The 16298-nt window shown below is 42.5% G+C and overlaps 1 pseudogene; it reads right to left on the reverse strand.

The window, feature by feature from the left end:
- Positions 1-1053: 1053 nt before the first annotated feature.
- Positions 1054-16298, reverse strand: part of LOC113068209 (oxysterol-binding protein-related protein 6-like) — a 168015-nt pseudogene continuing 152770 nt past the window's right edge.

The following is a 16298-nucleotide window of genomic DNA, read 5'->3' on the forward strand; positions in this document are numbered from 1 at the left end:
ATTGTTCATTTGAGGAAATACCTAGCACAAAAGTATTTTATAACATCATGCAAGATTTTCTATCAGAAATAATTCAATGCATCAGTGTAAAAAAAAATAAAAAAAATAAACTTACAGAAAACATCATAGACATGCATTAGTTAAACATTAAGGTCTATTGGAATGGGAAACATTCTGTACTAAATCACTATATTTAGTATTTTATGACATGCAAGATTTTCTATCAGAAATAATTCAATGCATCAGTGTAAATAAATAAAAATAAATAAATAAATAAAAACCTTACAGAAAACATCATAGACATGCATTAGTTAAACATTAAGGTCTATTGGAATGGGAAACATTCTCTACTAAATCACTATATTTAGCTAAGATGGATATTAATATGTGTTCAGTACATGTCCCTTAGTGTAATGTCCTAAAATCCATTACTGTCTGGAAGGTCCCCTAACTCCCTGAGATTAGGCCTTATCTTTCAATAAAAAGAGACTTATAAAAAAAAATGAATACATCTATTCACTACACATAATATGCATTTCTGATTAACACAAACCTATTTTTAAAATCACTAAAAATTTGAGATGAATGGCTTCAGGAATATCACCGTTTAGATCAAAAAACTCCATTCCTACATTGCCTGTGAAGTCTTTTGCTTGGTCTAAAATTCACAACAGTTATATAAAATATAATTATATACATAAACTAACCATACTGACAAGTCATAAGTTTCGCTAACAGAATACTGGGATGTAACAAATCGCAGGACTCAATTTTAGGGGTGCTCCGATCACGATCGGCCGATCGTTATGCGCTTCTCCTCAGAAAAGCCGGTTTTCTAATCAGCGGTTAATAGAGAAGATGCGCAAATCACGTTAATTTTCAGCGTTTTTTGGTGCATCTTCTCAGTTAACAACGGCTCTGTGTAGTAACAGCTGCTCTATGTGAAATCACGCACCTGATGGAATTAACCGCTGATTAGAAAACCGGCTTTACTGACGAGATGCGCATTAACGATCGGTCCGATCGTGATCGGAGCACCCCTACTCAATTTCATCAACACCACAAATCCAGATTTTCAGTGCTGGCAAATCCTGGATTTTCTCGAATCTTCCAGTAAATTCAATTTGTCACCCACACCTCTCTTTCAGCACGATCTTTGGTTTTTCTGATGAAATATTTGTACATGGTTTTAAATGAGGTATTTACAAATACACTTTATTAGTTCATGAATAAGTATGTTGATTCACTCTGAATATGGAGAAGTTCACAGCGCTTTTTAAATATGTATATCATTTGCAGATTATTTCATTAACATACAGGTGCATCTCAAATTAGAATGTCATGGAAAGGTTAATTTAAGTAATAACCTTCTCAACAAATTGCAAATAATAATTCCTTCTGGAAAGTTGTACTCAATACTTGGAAGGGGCTCCTTTTGCTTTAATTAGACTTCAGCTAGTCTGCATTGTTTGGTCTCTTGTTTCTCATTTTCTTCTTGACAAGAGCCCATAGTTTCTCTCTGGGGTTCAGGTCTGGTAAGTTTGTTGGCCAGTCAAGCACACCAACACCATGGTCATTTAACCAACTTTTGGTGCTTTTGGCAGTGTGGGCAGGTGCCAAATCCTGCTGGAGAATGAAATAAAGGCAAGGCAAGGCAAGGCAAGGCAAATTTATTTATATAGCACATTTCGTACACAATGGTAATTCAAAGTGCTTTACATAAAAGAAAGTAAAATAATCATGAAGAAAAACGTGCAAACAAGCAATTTTACAACTTTTAAAATGATTAAAACATTTAAAAACAGTTAGAAAATGATAAAAAAATAAAATAAAAATAAAACATATAAAATAGTGAAAATATAGTGCAATCTGTTTGGACATTGCACAGTGCTCATTCAATAAATGCACAGCTAAACAGATGGGTTTTGAGTCTAGATTTAAATGTTACTAGTGTTTTAGCCTTAACCTCTCCTTGAACTGTCACCTTATCGTGGTGGAGAGGTTTGAGTACCCGAATGATCCTGGGAGCTATGTTGTTTGGGGCTATATGCTCCTGGTAGGGTCTCCCAAGGCAAACAGGTCCTTGGTGACGGGCCAGACTAAGAACAGTTCACAAAACCCCTTATGGCAAAATTAAAATCAAGGACCGTGACGTCACCCGGCATGGCGCAGCCGGGGCCCCACCCTGGAGCCAGGCCCGGGGGTTGGGGCTCGTATGCGAGCGTCTGGTGGCCGGGCCTTCCCCCATGGGGTCCGGCCAGGCTCAGCCCGAAGGAATGACGTGGGGCCGCCCACCTGCAGGAGGGAGCGTAAGGGGCCGGTGCATAGTGGATCGGGCGACAGTCGTAGGCGAGACCCCCGACGACCCGATCTCTGGACACAGAATCTGGCTTTAGGGACGTGGAATGTCACCTCGTTGGCGGGGAAGGAGCCTGAGCTTGTGCGGGAGGTCGAGAGGTACCGACTAGAGATAGTCGGGCTCACCTCAACGCACAGCTTGGGCTCTGGAACCACACTTCTTGAGAGAGGCTGGACTCTCTACCACTCTGGAGTTGCCCATGGTGAGAGGCGGAGGGCTGGAGTGGGTTTGCTAATAGCCCCCCAGCTCAGCCGCCATGTGTTGGAGTTTACCCCGGTGAACGAGAGGGTCGCTCCCCTGCGCCTTCGAGTCGGGGATAGGTCTCTCACTGTCGTTTGTGCCTACGGGCCGAACGGCAGTGCGGACTACCCGGCCTTCTTGGAGTCTCTGGGAGGGGTGCTGGAAAGTGCTCCGACTGGAGACTCCGTCGTTTTACTGGGGGACTTCAACGCTCACGTGGGCAGTGACAGTGACACCTGGAGGGGCGTGATTGGGAGGAACGGCCCCCCTGACCTGAACCCGAGCGGTGTTCTGTTATTGGATTTCTGTGCAAAGCACGGTTTGTCCATAACGAACACCATGTTCAAGCATAAGGGTGTCCATCAGTGCATGTGGCACCAGGACACCCTTGGCCGGAGGTCGATGATCGACTTTGTGGTCGTGTCATCAGACCTTCGGCCATATGTCTTGGACACTCGGGTGAAGAGAGGGGCGGAGCTGTCAACTCATCACCACCTGGTGGTGAGTTGGATCCGATGGCGGGGGAGGAAGCTGGACAGACTCGGCAGACCCAAACGTACTGTGAGGGTCTGTTGGGAACGTTTGGCCGAGCCCCCTGTCAGAGAGATCTTCAACTCCCACCTCCGGCAGAGCTTCGACCGGATCCCAAGGGAGTCTGGAGATATTGAGTCCGAGTGGACCATGTTCTCCACCTCCATTGTCGCTGCGGCTGCTCGGAGCTGTGGCCGTAAGGTCTCCGGTGCCTGTCGAGGCGGCAATCCCCGAACCCGGTGGTGGACACTGGAAATAAGGGATGCTGTCAAGCTGAAGGAGGAGTCCTATCGGGCCTGGATGGCTTGTGGGACTCCGGAGGCAGCTGACAGGTACCGGCAGGCCAAGCGGACTGCAGCCCGGGTAGTCGTGGAGGCAAAAACTCGGGCCTGGGAGGAGTTCGGTGAGGCCATGGAGAAAGACTATCGGTTGGCCTCGAAGAGATTCTGGCAAACTGTTCGACGCCTCAGGAGGGGGAAGCAGTGCCCTACCAACACTGTTTACAGTAGAGATGGGCACCTGTTGACCTCAACTGGGGATATCGTCAGGCGGTGGAAGGAATACTTCGAGGTTCTTCTCAATCCCACCGACTTGTGTTCCGTTGAGGAAGCAGTGGCTGGGGACTCGGAGGTGCACTTGTCCATCACCCGGGCTGAAGTCATCGAGGTAGTTAAAAAGCTCCTCGGTGGCAAGGCACCGGGGTGGATGAGATACGCCCCGAGTACCTCAAGTCTCTGGATGTTGTGGGGCTGTCTTGGCTGGCACGCCTCTGCAACATCGCATGGCGGTTGGGGACAGTACCTCTGGACTGGCAGACCAGGGTAGTGGTCCCTCTTTTCAAGAAGGGGGACCGGAGAGTGTGTTCCAACTATAGGGGGATCACACTTCTCAGCCTCCCTGGGAAAGTCTATGCCAGGGTACTGGAGAGGAGAATTCGGCCGATAGTGGAACCTCAGATTCAGGAGGAACAGTGTGGTTTTCGTCCCGGTCGTGGAACACTGGACCAGCTCTATACCCTTTCCAGGGTGCTGGAGGGTTCATGGGAGTTTGCCCAACCAGTCCACATGTGTTTTGTGGACTTGGAGAAGGCATTTGACCGTGTTCCTCGCGACATCCTGTGGAGGGTGCTCCGGGAGTATGGGGTCGGCGGCTCCCTACTTAGGGCTGTTCGGTCCCTGTACGACCGGAGCAAGAGCTTGGTTCGATTTGCCGGCAGTAAGTCAGACCTGTTCCCGGTGCATGTTGGACTCCGGCAGGGCTGCCCTTTGTCACCGGTTCTGTTCATAATTTTTATGGACAGAATTTCTAGGCGCAGCCAAGGACCGGAGAGTGTCCGGTTTGGGGACCATACGATTTCGTCGCTGCTTTTTGCGGATGATGTTGTCGTGTTGGCATCCTCAGACCAGGACCTTCAGTGTGCACTGGGACGGTTTGCAGCCGAGTGTGAATCGGCTGGGATGAGAATCAGCACCTCCAAGTCCGAGGCCATGGTTCTCAGTCGGAAAAGGGTGGATTGCCCACTTCAGGTTGGTGGAGAGTTCCTGCCTCAAGTGGAGGAGTTCAGGTATCTTGGAGTCTTGTTCACGAGTGAGGGAAGGATGGAACGTGAGATTGACAGACGGATCAGTGCAGCTTCTGCAGTAATGCGGTCGCTGTACCGGTCTGTCGTGGTGAAGAAGGAGCTGAGCTGTAAGGCAAAGCTCTCGATTTACTGGTCAATCTATGTTCCTACTCTCACCTATGGTCATAAGCTGTGGGTCATGACCGAAAGGACAAGATCCCGGATAAAGGCGGCCGAAATGAGCTTTCTCCGTCGGGTGGCTGGGCGCTCCCTTAGAGATAGGGTGAGAAGCTCGGTCACTCAGGAGGAACTCAGAGTAGAGCCGTTGCTCCTCCACATCGAGAGGAGCCCGCTGAGGTGGCTCGGGCATCTATTTCGGATGCCTCCTGGACGCCTTCCCAGGGAGGTGTTCCAGGCACGTCTCACCGGGAGGAGGCCCCGGGGAAGACCTAGGACACGCTGGAGGGACTATGTCTCCCGGCTGGCCTGGGAACGCCTCGGGGTCCCCCCGGAAGAGCTGGAAGAAGTGGCTAGGGAGAGGGAAGTCTGCGCGTCTCTGCTTAGACTGTTGCCCCCGCGACCCGGCCCCGGATAAGCGGAAGATGATGGATGGATGGATGGATGGATGGATAGTGTTTTAGAACATCTGATCTCTTCTGGAAGCTGATTCCAACTGCGGGCAGCATAGTAACTAAAGGCGGACTCTCCTTGTTTTGTGTGAACCCTTGGTATTTCTAACTGACTTGTTCCTAGTGATCTGAGTGCTCTGTTAGGTTTATATTCAGTGAGCATATCTGCAATATATTTCGGTTCTAGGTCATTTAGTGACTTATATATGAGTAAAAGTATTTTAAAATCAATCCTAAATGTAACTGGAAGCCAGTGTAAGGACCTGAGGACTGGTGTGATATGCTCAGATTTTCTGGTTCTAGTCAGAATCCTGGCAGCAGCGTTCTGGATGAGCTGCAGCTGTCTAATGGTCTTTTTGGGAAGGCAAGTGAGGAGCCCATTACAATAGTCCACCCTGCTGGTGATAAAGGCATGAACAAGTTTCTCCAAGTCTTGACTGGAAACTAAACATCTAATTCTTGCAATGTTTTTTAAGATGATAGTATGCTGATTAAGTTACTGCTTTGACATGACTACTGAAACTAAGGTCTGTCTCCAGAATCACACCAAGATTCCTGACTTGATTTTTAGTTGTTTGGCCCCTAGAGTCAAGGTATGCATTCACCTTAAACACTTCATCTTTGTTTCCAAATGGAATGACTTCAGTTTTTTCCTTATTTAACTGAAGAAAGTTCTGGCACATCCAACTATTAATTTCATCAATGCATTGACAGAGGGAGTAAATGGGGCTGTAGTCATTTGGAGATAAGGCTAGGTAAATCTGGGTATCATCAGCATAGCTGTGGTAGGCAATTTGGTTCTTTCTCATTATTTGACTTGGAAGCATATACAGGCTAAACAAGAGTGGTGCAAGAATTGACCCTTGTGGGACTCCGCATGTCATGGACGTCCACTTAGACTTATGCTCTCCTAGACTCACATAATAGCCTCTCTTTTCTAAGTATGATCTGAACCATTTGAGTACCATCCCAGAAAGCCCGACCCAGTTTTCAAGTCTCTCTAGTAGTATGTTATGATCGACAGTGTCAAACGCAACACTGAGATCTAGCAATACCAGCACCGATATTTTGCCAGAGTCACAATTTAAGCGAATATCATTTATTATATTAATGAGTGCTGTCTCTGTGCTGTGATGCGGTCGGAAACCAGATTGAAAATTGTCCAGGTATCCATTTGAGTTTAAGTATTTGTTTAGCTGATTAAAAACTACCTTTTCTATAATTTTGCCTATAAAAGGAAGATTAGATATTGGTCTAAAATTGCTCAAAATTGTGTTATCAAGATTGGTCTTTTTCAGGAGGGGCTCTTTGTCAGTCTCTCAACAGTGGCAAAAAGAGTAAGAGTGTTATTTAAGTTACTGTTTATAAGGTTTGAGAAGAAATTCTGTCTAGCAGTGGCTAGTTTCACATTAAAAGCATGAAGGCTCTCTTTATAGATGCTATAGTGAATTTCAAGTTTCGTCTTCCTCCACATTCGCTCGGCTTTTCTGCATTGTCTTTTCATAGTCTGAACTGCTGTTGATCTTCTCCAAACTGATTTCTGTCTGTTTGTTTTCTTACTGACTATTATTGGAGCAATATCATCAATAACATTCTTAACTTATGAGTTGAAGGAATCAAGGAGAATATCAACAGAGTCTGCAGAAATTCTTGGTGTTAAAGATATAGCCTCCATAAATAGTACACTTGAGTTCTCGGTAATGCATCTCCTTCTGACAGAGACCGATCTAGATTCAGTTGTAGCAGACATCAAAATATCAAAAGAAAATACAGAAGTGATCAGATAGTGCTATGTCCTTAATAACAATGGATGAAATGTTTAGACCCCTACTGATGATTAAGTCTAGAGTGTGTCCACCTTTGTGTGTGGGTCCATGCACATGCTGAATCAGGTCAAAAGTGTTTTGTAAACACTCATGTAAGTGAAGTTAGGAGGGACTGCTTCATTTAGGATTGTTGCACTGCAGCTGTCTTCTAGCCATGTTTCATTTCGAAACATAAAATCCAGATTGTTTGTGGTTATTAAGTCATTGGGTCTCATTCATGAAACACGAGCAGAACGAATTTTTGTGTAAATCGCGTGTAAAGTGGTTTTGGTGTAAATTTTCGGATTCATTAAAACGTTCGTATTTTCCAAATGTTAGTTGGTAAGAAAGAAATCTACACCTGCTCCCAGCCACGCGTAAATAGAGAGTTTAACGTCTGAACGTTTTGCTCATTAATACGGCTGCATTTTAATTCACCTTAATCGGGTACATATTTACCCAGCATTTTGAAAATAATATTATATATATTAATTACATACGGTTTTTCTTTTAACTTTTATTATGAGAGCCAGTAATAGGATCTGTAATATGCTGCCAAACTTCCTTTTTTAGGACCTGATACGCCACTAGTACGCTTGAAAATAAAATGTGGCGTTTTGAATGAACTTCTGATAATAAAACTTCAATTTCCGCAGCTGAGAAATGTTTCTTTTTCAGTCGCTTTTGAGAGGACATGTTGAAATCCTTCGTTTGGTGTCATAATATGATGCTCATATGTAGTTGTAAGTCGGATTTAATAGGCAGGATTTATGGTAATTGAGAGTGAGCGTGCACGTGCGACCCATTTACGACTGATTGGAATTCATTAACACACACACACATTTCACTATCACATCTGACGTTTACGAAGTTTTTGTGAATCAGGAGAAGAGTTTTCGGGAAGTTCTATTTACGCGCAAATCACTCAGATATTTACTCGTATATTTACGAATGTTTCATGAATGAGACCCATTGATTAGAAATGATTTATTTTTTAGTGAGCGAATGTTTAAAAGTGCTAACTTGATGGCAGTGATTGGTGTCTTTATATCAATCTTAGTTTGATGCATAATAGGCCGCAGATTAGATGAGTTTGCCCTTCGGCTTGAGAAGGCCTTAGACTTTCTATCACGTGATTAAACTGAAATAGAGAAAGCTACAGGCACACTGGGTTCCCGCTTGGTCTGTAAGCAATTGTGAATGTTGCTGCTATTATAGCGGGGACCCGACACATATCACTGAGAGCTGCTATCAGTTGTTTTTGGTTCACCTTCAGCAGATAGAGGGTTTGGGCCCTGGCGTTGTGGCAGCGGTCGGAGAGATCATATAGGAACAGGGCACACAGGCTTTGGTGGTTGGGGGGCCCGCCATTTTTTTGTTGATATCTGCGGGCTAGCAGAGAATGAGTGGGAGAGTTTAGTCCCAACATACACCAATTCCTCCATTATCTGTGAGAAGCAGAGAGGGATAATGTGTCTGGTGAGATGGGCTGTGTCTCTGGTGTTTCCGGTGGCTGTGATGTGTTGTCCTGGCTTCCCTGGCTGTTTTCCAGAAAATCGCCCTTGGGTTGGTGACTCTTGTAGTTGTTTTGATAGATCACAGTCAGTCTGTGAGGAGCTCTGTGGGCAGGGCTCAGCAGGGATAGTGTCTATCAGCAGTGCTTGTTTTGGCTGCGTGGTGTTATCAGTGTCCTTGTGGGATATGTCAACCACATGATGACATGGACCCGGTGTGTGTGTGCTGAATGGATTGACACACTCTGCTGAAGGATGACGAAGGGAGAAGTAGATATTGTCCTTAAACACTCTTGCACCAAGTTTGTTTGGGTGGAGGCCATCTGGTTTAAACAATTGTCTATGGCCCCAGAAAAGAATTTCAAAGTTGTCGATGAAATTGACTCCTTTTGTATTACAAGATCTTTGTAGCCATGTGTTGAGCCCCAGCAACCGTGAAAACATATTTGTTCGCCTTGCTGGGAGTTGTCCACTGATGAACGACTGAACTTTGAGTCTTTGAAGTGTTTCAAAGAGTTCAATGAAGTCCTTCTTAAGGAGTTCTAAATGCTCTTTCCGAATATCATTCTTTCCCACATGGATGATGATTTTATTTGCAGTCTTGTGCTTCATCAGAATGTTCTGAAGTTCCTTGTTCACATCAGAGACCGTTGCTTGAGGAAGGCAGCATGTTGTTGTAGTCCTGCTATGGATGTTTCTGATAACAGAGTCACCCACTATCAGAGTCCTTGGCTCGGCTGCGCTCTGAGCTGAATGCTGCTGTCTGCTCGTCCTTGAGCGCCTGTTAGTAGCAGTGTTAGCTGCTGGCTGATCAGATCCATGTTTAAATACATTTGGGGATTCCTCACCCACATTTATTAATGCTTCAAATCTGTTCTCCAGATGTATAGGGGGTGGTAGAATACCAGTATTTACAAGCCTTGTCATAGTCGAATCTGGGAAGCAATGGCAGCAATACGAGAAACTCGTGACAATCTGATGTCTCGTGTTCCTTTGGGTCTCGCTCCCTGTCTGTGCCATCGATTAGTGTGGCGATCAGTTTTGGCTTGTTCCTCTACACTTGGTATAAACTGTTGAGATTCAGAAGATTCATGGAACTCACCGGCTGTATGCTGAGAGGGTCCATGACGACGGTCTGCTGAGTGTTCCGTCTGTTTTGGAAGTCCAGAAAGTAACTTTGTTTCAAGAATCACAATCCTTTGTAGAAGTTTTCAGCAGTTCATGCAACAAGTAGATCCAACAGGAGGCATTTTCTCTCTCTTTTGTTTGAATGTAGGCAGTTGTTATCCCGTCACAGAAATGTAAGCTGTTAGCAGTGGGAGACAAAGTCTTCTTTTTGTAGTATTATTCCAGTCCCAATGTTTTTAGTTTTAGCGTTTGTGCCAAAAATCTGTTGTTTGAGCACTGTGCTGATCTGCTGAAGTAAAAATCTAAGAAAAATCAGAGAAAAGTACAGAAATAAGAAGCAAAGCGCAATTTGGCTTGACAATCCTCATAAGGCTGCGGTTCTCTTGGTTGGTTGTTAATATGCTTAGATACAGCACTCTGTGAACAGCTGCCTTCTTTGGCAATGAATGTTTGTGGCTTACACTCCCTGTGAATCGCATGCGATTTATCGTGCAGCCCTATTGTGAGCCTTAATCATCACAATTAAAATAAGCAAAGACTTAAACTACTTCAGTTTCTGTGCATTGAATTTAATACACAAGTTTCAAAATTTTTGTTGAATTACTGAAATTAACTTTTCCACAACATTCTAATTTATTGAGATGGACCTGTATGTAGTCCTCTGACATATTTGATTATACATCTGAGGATGTATTTTCTTCAGATTACCAGCAGATTTTAGAAACAGAAATATAGAATAAATATTGGGACTCACATAAAGAAACGTGGAACATGCTCTTCACCCATCTTGGTCATTTCCTTACGTCTTTCACGTTGTTTCTCCTCTATTTCATCCTTACGTTTGTCGGCTTCTGCCACTTTGCCATCTTCGAGAAGCCTACAAGTAAAAAAAAAAAAAAAAATAGCTAACTCAAATACATCAATATCTTCACTTGCTATTTTATATGAATGAAAACAATGACATTCAGGTAAATTTGACCAAAATGGCAAATAACCAAGCTTTGATAACTGAAATGAGGATACCAACTATAATGAATAAAACCTTATAGGTATACTCCACCCAAAAATGCAAATTGTCTTATTTTTTCTCATCCACATGCTGTCTCACACAAGTTTCACAACATGCTGAGTAGAAACAAAGTCATGGTGATGACATGAGGAAAGAATTAGCATTTTAGGGTGGAGTTTCTCTTTAAGTATATAATATTGTAAAGTATTGTAAACCTGCAAAACAAATTAGTTAGAGAACTGTTAGAGAAAGGTGATGCTGACACCAATGTTTAAAAATTATTTACAGGGAAATGATGCTTTAGCATTAACTTTAGGAGTAGATATACGTTGTCTGTGTTCAGAGCATCTTACAAACTAATAGTTTGATTCAGTGACAAAATCAATGTAACATTTGCTTTAAATAAATAATTAATTTGATGGGTTTTGTTCCGACCAATGTTTTGAAAGTACAAATTACAGTGCAAAAGGTAAGATTGTTTCATCTCTAATTAGTGGCTGTTGCCACATACCTTTGGTCTGGACGGAAACGAGTGTCTGTCGGGGGCAATTTATCCTTTATATCAGGTGTCATTTCATTCAGCTCTCTGGCATATTGGGAGAAGCCATAGTAGTCACAGTAATCATCTGGTTGAGGATCTTTGAATTATGATAACAACAATTCAATTCAACATCTATCTAAACAATGTAAATTAGTTAAGACTATTGTGTGCATGGTCACTTACTGGGCTTCCAAATGCATTGTGGGTTGGAAAGAGTATTACAGAAGATGCCTTCATGCCATGATCCCCCGAAGCGGTGACGCACTCTACCAGCATGGTCAAGGACTGTGCCGTGCACTTCATTCTTGCTGTTTTCGTCACCCTAGTAACGCGACTGGACAAATGAGAATTACATTAGATTTATATACACGTGTGAAGATTTAATGTAAAGCTGGAAATCTAGTCTTAATTGTAGAATGATTCTTGGTTTTACAGTGTCCTCCACAAATATTGGCACTGCCAAACAACTCTTTTACTGCCTCCACATTGTGATGTCACTTGCACCTGATCAGCTCCACAACAACACATCAGTTCTTACTTTACAGCAGTGGTGAGCAGGCAGAGAGTGGGCTATATATCCACACTTGCAGTCTTTGCACTTGACCACTTGTCTGCTTAAATATATTTCCTGTATTGAGTGTTTAAGTGCGCATGAAGGCCACAAGTGTATGTAGAACTTCTCATTACCCGATGACACCGATGACACGATGATTAGTGTTGTAAAAATGGCAGTACTTTAGATTTTCAATACTTTGCATAAAAAATAAAACCTTCTGAATGTCTGTTCAACAGTCTCTATAACAAATAAGAATTTATTAATTGTGATGCTTCTAATTAAGTGATTAAAAGCAGCATTTATGCACCAATAATATGTGCAGCACTTTGTTTTTTACTACCAGTATAACTCAACTAAATTATTTTCTGTGAAGTGAGTGAACAACACTGTATAGAAATCTTAGCTGGGATGTGAGATCTGGGCTTCACCTGAGATTCAGAGACAAATTAGATGGGTAATAATGACTTCAGACAGAAGGCAGCATCACTATTTTTAAACATAAATAGGTCTTTTAGTAAAATCAGTATCACTTTATAATACGGTTCATTAGTTAACATTATTTAACTACTTTAGTTCACAATCTAAGCATTAACAATACTTCTACATTTATTAATTTAGTTAATTTTAGTTAATGTTAATTTCAACATTTACAGTAATAATGCATTGTTAAAATCAAATGTGAGATCAAATGTGTGTTTTTACAAGTGTTCTGAAGGATCAAAGGTTTGGTTAAAAAAATTATAAATATACAAATATATTAACCTAAATGTAATTTATATTGATTCTTTAGCAAACATTTCAAACTAATTTAGAAAAAATCCTGACCTTGGCCGAACAGCAAAGATCTCACATTCACATTTGTCAACAGAGCCAGAATTCTAGTATGGAGCTATTTACCTTTGAGAAGAAAGTAAACTTATTTTCACAAACTTAAATGCTTTGGGGGGTTTTCTGGGTGTCATGTTTTCTTTTTTCTTTTCTTTTTTTAGATAAATCTAGATTACTCAAAGCTGTGCACTTTGCTAATATGAACATTTAGTCACGTACAATGGACCAACAGCCCAGGCCTACAACCAAATCCTATCAAATGCTCAACACTTATGGCACAAGTTGTATGCGATTATTCTGATACTTTTTAAGCTAACGCTTGAAGCTGGTCACTATTAACTTCCATGACATGGAGTGCAAGCACCTTTTGTGGTCTGAGAAAGAAAGAAGGTCATACAGCATTGAAACATCACCAGAGTGAGTAAATAATGACTCAATAATTAGATTAAGTGAAGAAATACAAAAACAACTAAAACATACTTTGACGAATGTGATCTTGCAGGTGCACTCATCATTGTTAAAATCACGAATGACAATGTCACAGTAGTGCTCGAGCCATCTGTGTTGACTGAACACATTGTGGATGCAAGTGACTGCTTTATTCCACTCATAATGACCACCATAGCTGAAGAGGGGAGAACAATCAGGAAAATTCATCAGATACACAGTGACCAGTTTATTTTGCTCAATTTATGGAATATAGTACACAACTTTTTAATAAAAAAATAAATAACAGTTTCCTTGGATTTCTTTGGGTCTTGGATGATACAGATGTGGCCTTTAAGAATGCACATTTTTACAAACTGCAGCACTCAATTTGTCAATAAAATATCTTGATTTACTTTAATTGTTCTACTTTAACATTATCCAATAATGCACAAATGGAATGCTTTACATGAACTGACATGTAGTTTAAGCTTGGCATTGAGAAATAGAGATTCAAGGAGACTCATGTAATCCATAGACATGTCCCAAAGATGTAACTTTACATGAGTTAAATAAGATGGTCTTAAGTAAGTGCATGTTGGAAACAAAACAGCTTACTTTAATGCTCTCTATCATTTATGCAATATACTCTTGTAAAGCTGCCATTTATGAGTCCCGTTCACCAATTGGGTTGCTCAAGCATGCTGCAGTTCGGCCACCATATGTAGCTTTTAATCAGATCCACTCGCTCAAGACTCCCTTAAATGACATTAACATGTACTAAAAAAACTTTATTTTGTTAACAAGGACCCAAGTACTATGTAAAGGCATAATTAAAAACAGCACCCTGTCAGCCAGTATTTCATAGTCTAGATAGACTGAAAATTGTTTTAATATTTCTGAAAACATTCCAGTCGGATGACTGGAAGCGGACTGTATCAATTTCCTTAAAGGGGGGGTGAAATGCTATTTCATGCATACTGAGTTTTTTACACTGTTAAAGAGTTGGATTCCCATGCTAAACACGGACAAAGTTTCAAAAATTAAGTTGTACATTTGGAGGAATATTTTTGATCCAAAAATACCTCTTCCGGTTTGTCACAAGTTTCGGAAAGTTTTTTCGAGTATGGCTCTGTGTGACGTTAGATGGAGCAGAATTTCCTTATATGGGTCCTAAGGGCACTTCTCCCCGGAAGAGCGCATGCTCCTGTATAGCAGAGCACTGAGAGCACAACAGACATTCACTGATCAGAGCGAGAGCTAGAGCTGTAGTCAAGTCCAGCTTTGTCGAGTCCAAGTCAAGTCCAAGTCCAGGACTAGTCGAGACCGAGTCAAGACCGAGTCCAAAGAGGTTCGAGTCCAAGTCAAGTCCAAGTCCAAAAGTTTCGAGTCCAAGTCAAGTCAGAGTCCAAATGAGAGAAAAAAGGGTCCTCTTCAAGACCACATAACTTAACTACTGATAATGTTTGTGATGCGAGAGACAGAATATCTCCTATTCTAAGAAAATAAATTTACATTATTATTTGTAATGATCAAAAAGCATGTGCAAAGCAACAACTCTGTAGGACAGGGGTCTCCAAACTACATCCTGGAGAGCCAATGTCCTGAGGGGCGCGGCTCTGCTGCTGACCCAGTGTCTCATCTGTCTGTCTCGTGTTCTGTGATTTTTTTTTTTTTTTGGGGTTTTGTTTTAAGTGATTGAGCCTGCATTCTCTTTGTGGCAAAATGAAGTTCAGGGTTTGCATGTTACTTTGGCTGGCTGTGTGCCTTCTCAGTGGTTTAATCGCCGAAGTATGGAGTTTATATGGAAACGCCGGAATCCTTACCTATACGCGGGACCAGCTGTTGTCACTCAGATACACAATCAGACTGGAGGACTCTGGTCTGGAGCTGCTGGTTAAGTATCCGCAACTCAAAAACATCGGAACGCGAAAAGGGACTAAAATAAAGAAAAGAGGATCAAGAGAAGGAGTGAGAGAAAGACTGAGGAAGCGCGGCAGCAGACATCCCCTACCGGTAATAACTTTCTCTAATGTTCGCTCTTTGAGCAACAAGATGAATGAACTGATCGCTAAAGTACAATATGATAATGAGTTCCGACAGAGTAATCTCATCTGTTTTACGGAAAGCTGGTTGAAAGAGGAGATGTCAGACCCCAACTTGCCGGGTTATATACTTATTCGGGCTGATAGAGACATTAATTCGTCTCGGAAATCTATTGGTGGTGGTTTGTGTGTCTATATGGACACACGCTGGGCTACTCAGTATACCGTCCGGGAACGTGTGTGTACACATGACTACGAAATCTTGGTTGTCTCATTTCGCCCCTTTTACCTCCAGAGGGAGTTTGGACAGATCACTATCATATTGGCCTATGTACCTGGGCCGGATTTTGTGGGAGCTGCAGCCAGGATAGCAGAGAGCTACAACACCGCCCTGTCCCGTGCAGTCAGTCAACCCGTCTTGTTACTCGGGGACTTTAATTCCTGTGACCTGTCTGATCATCTACCCACTTTACATCAATATGTGGACTGTCCTACCCGCCTGGCACGTACCCTAGATAAGTGCTATGGCAACATACTAGACACCTATAAATCCATCTGCAGGCCTGCCTTGGGGAAATCTGATCATAATGTCGTCCACCTACTTCCATGTTACAGGGCTAAGCTGAGACGGGAAAAGACTGTGATTAAGGAAATTAAGATCTGGAATAAGGACTGTATGGAGGAGATGAAATGTGAGCTGGAGACTACTGACTGGTTATTTCTTAACTCATGTGATACACCTCATGAACTTATGCCGCGTTTCCACTGAAATTACCCGGAACATTTGTACCAGGAACTTTTTTTCCCAGGAACTTTTTTCCCCCCAGACCTGTTGCTTTCTGTGTTTCCACCGCGGTGTAAAGTACCGGGGAGATTAGGCAAATAGACTGGTGACGTAGGTCTGCGCGCGTTTCTCAATACAAAGTACCGCTGATTAAAAAAAAAAAAAAAAAAAAAGTATGCTGATTTTGGACGTGCATCCTCGGTAGTTGGTTCAGACTTTGTGCATTCCTCTGGGGAGTGTGATGTCCGCGACGACGCAAGTCCGGTAAATCTATAAACAGCAGCGGGAAATGTGATTCAGGGAAATGTGAGTAGTTATTATTATACACTTTATGCCAAGATG

Source organism: Carassius auratus, linkage group LG44F, assembly GCF_003368295.1.
Source record: "Carassius auratus strain Wakin linkage group LG44F, ASM336829v1, whole genome shotgun sequence".
Classification (NCBI taxonomy): domain Eukaryota; kingdom Metazoa; phylum Chordata; class Actinopteri; order Cypriniformes; family Cyprinidae; genus Carassius; species Carassius auratus.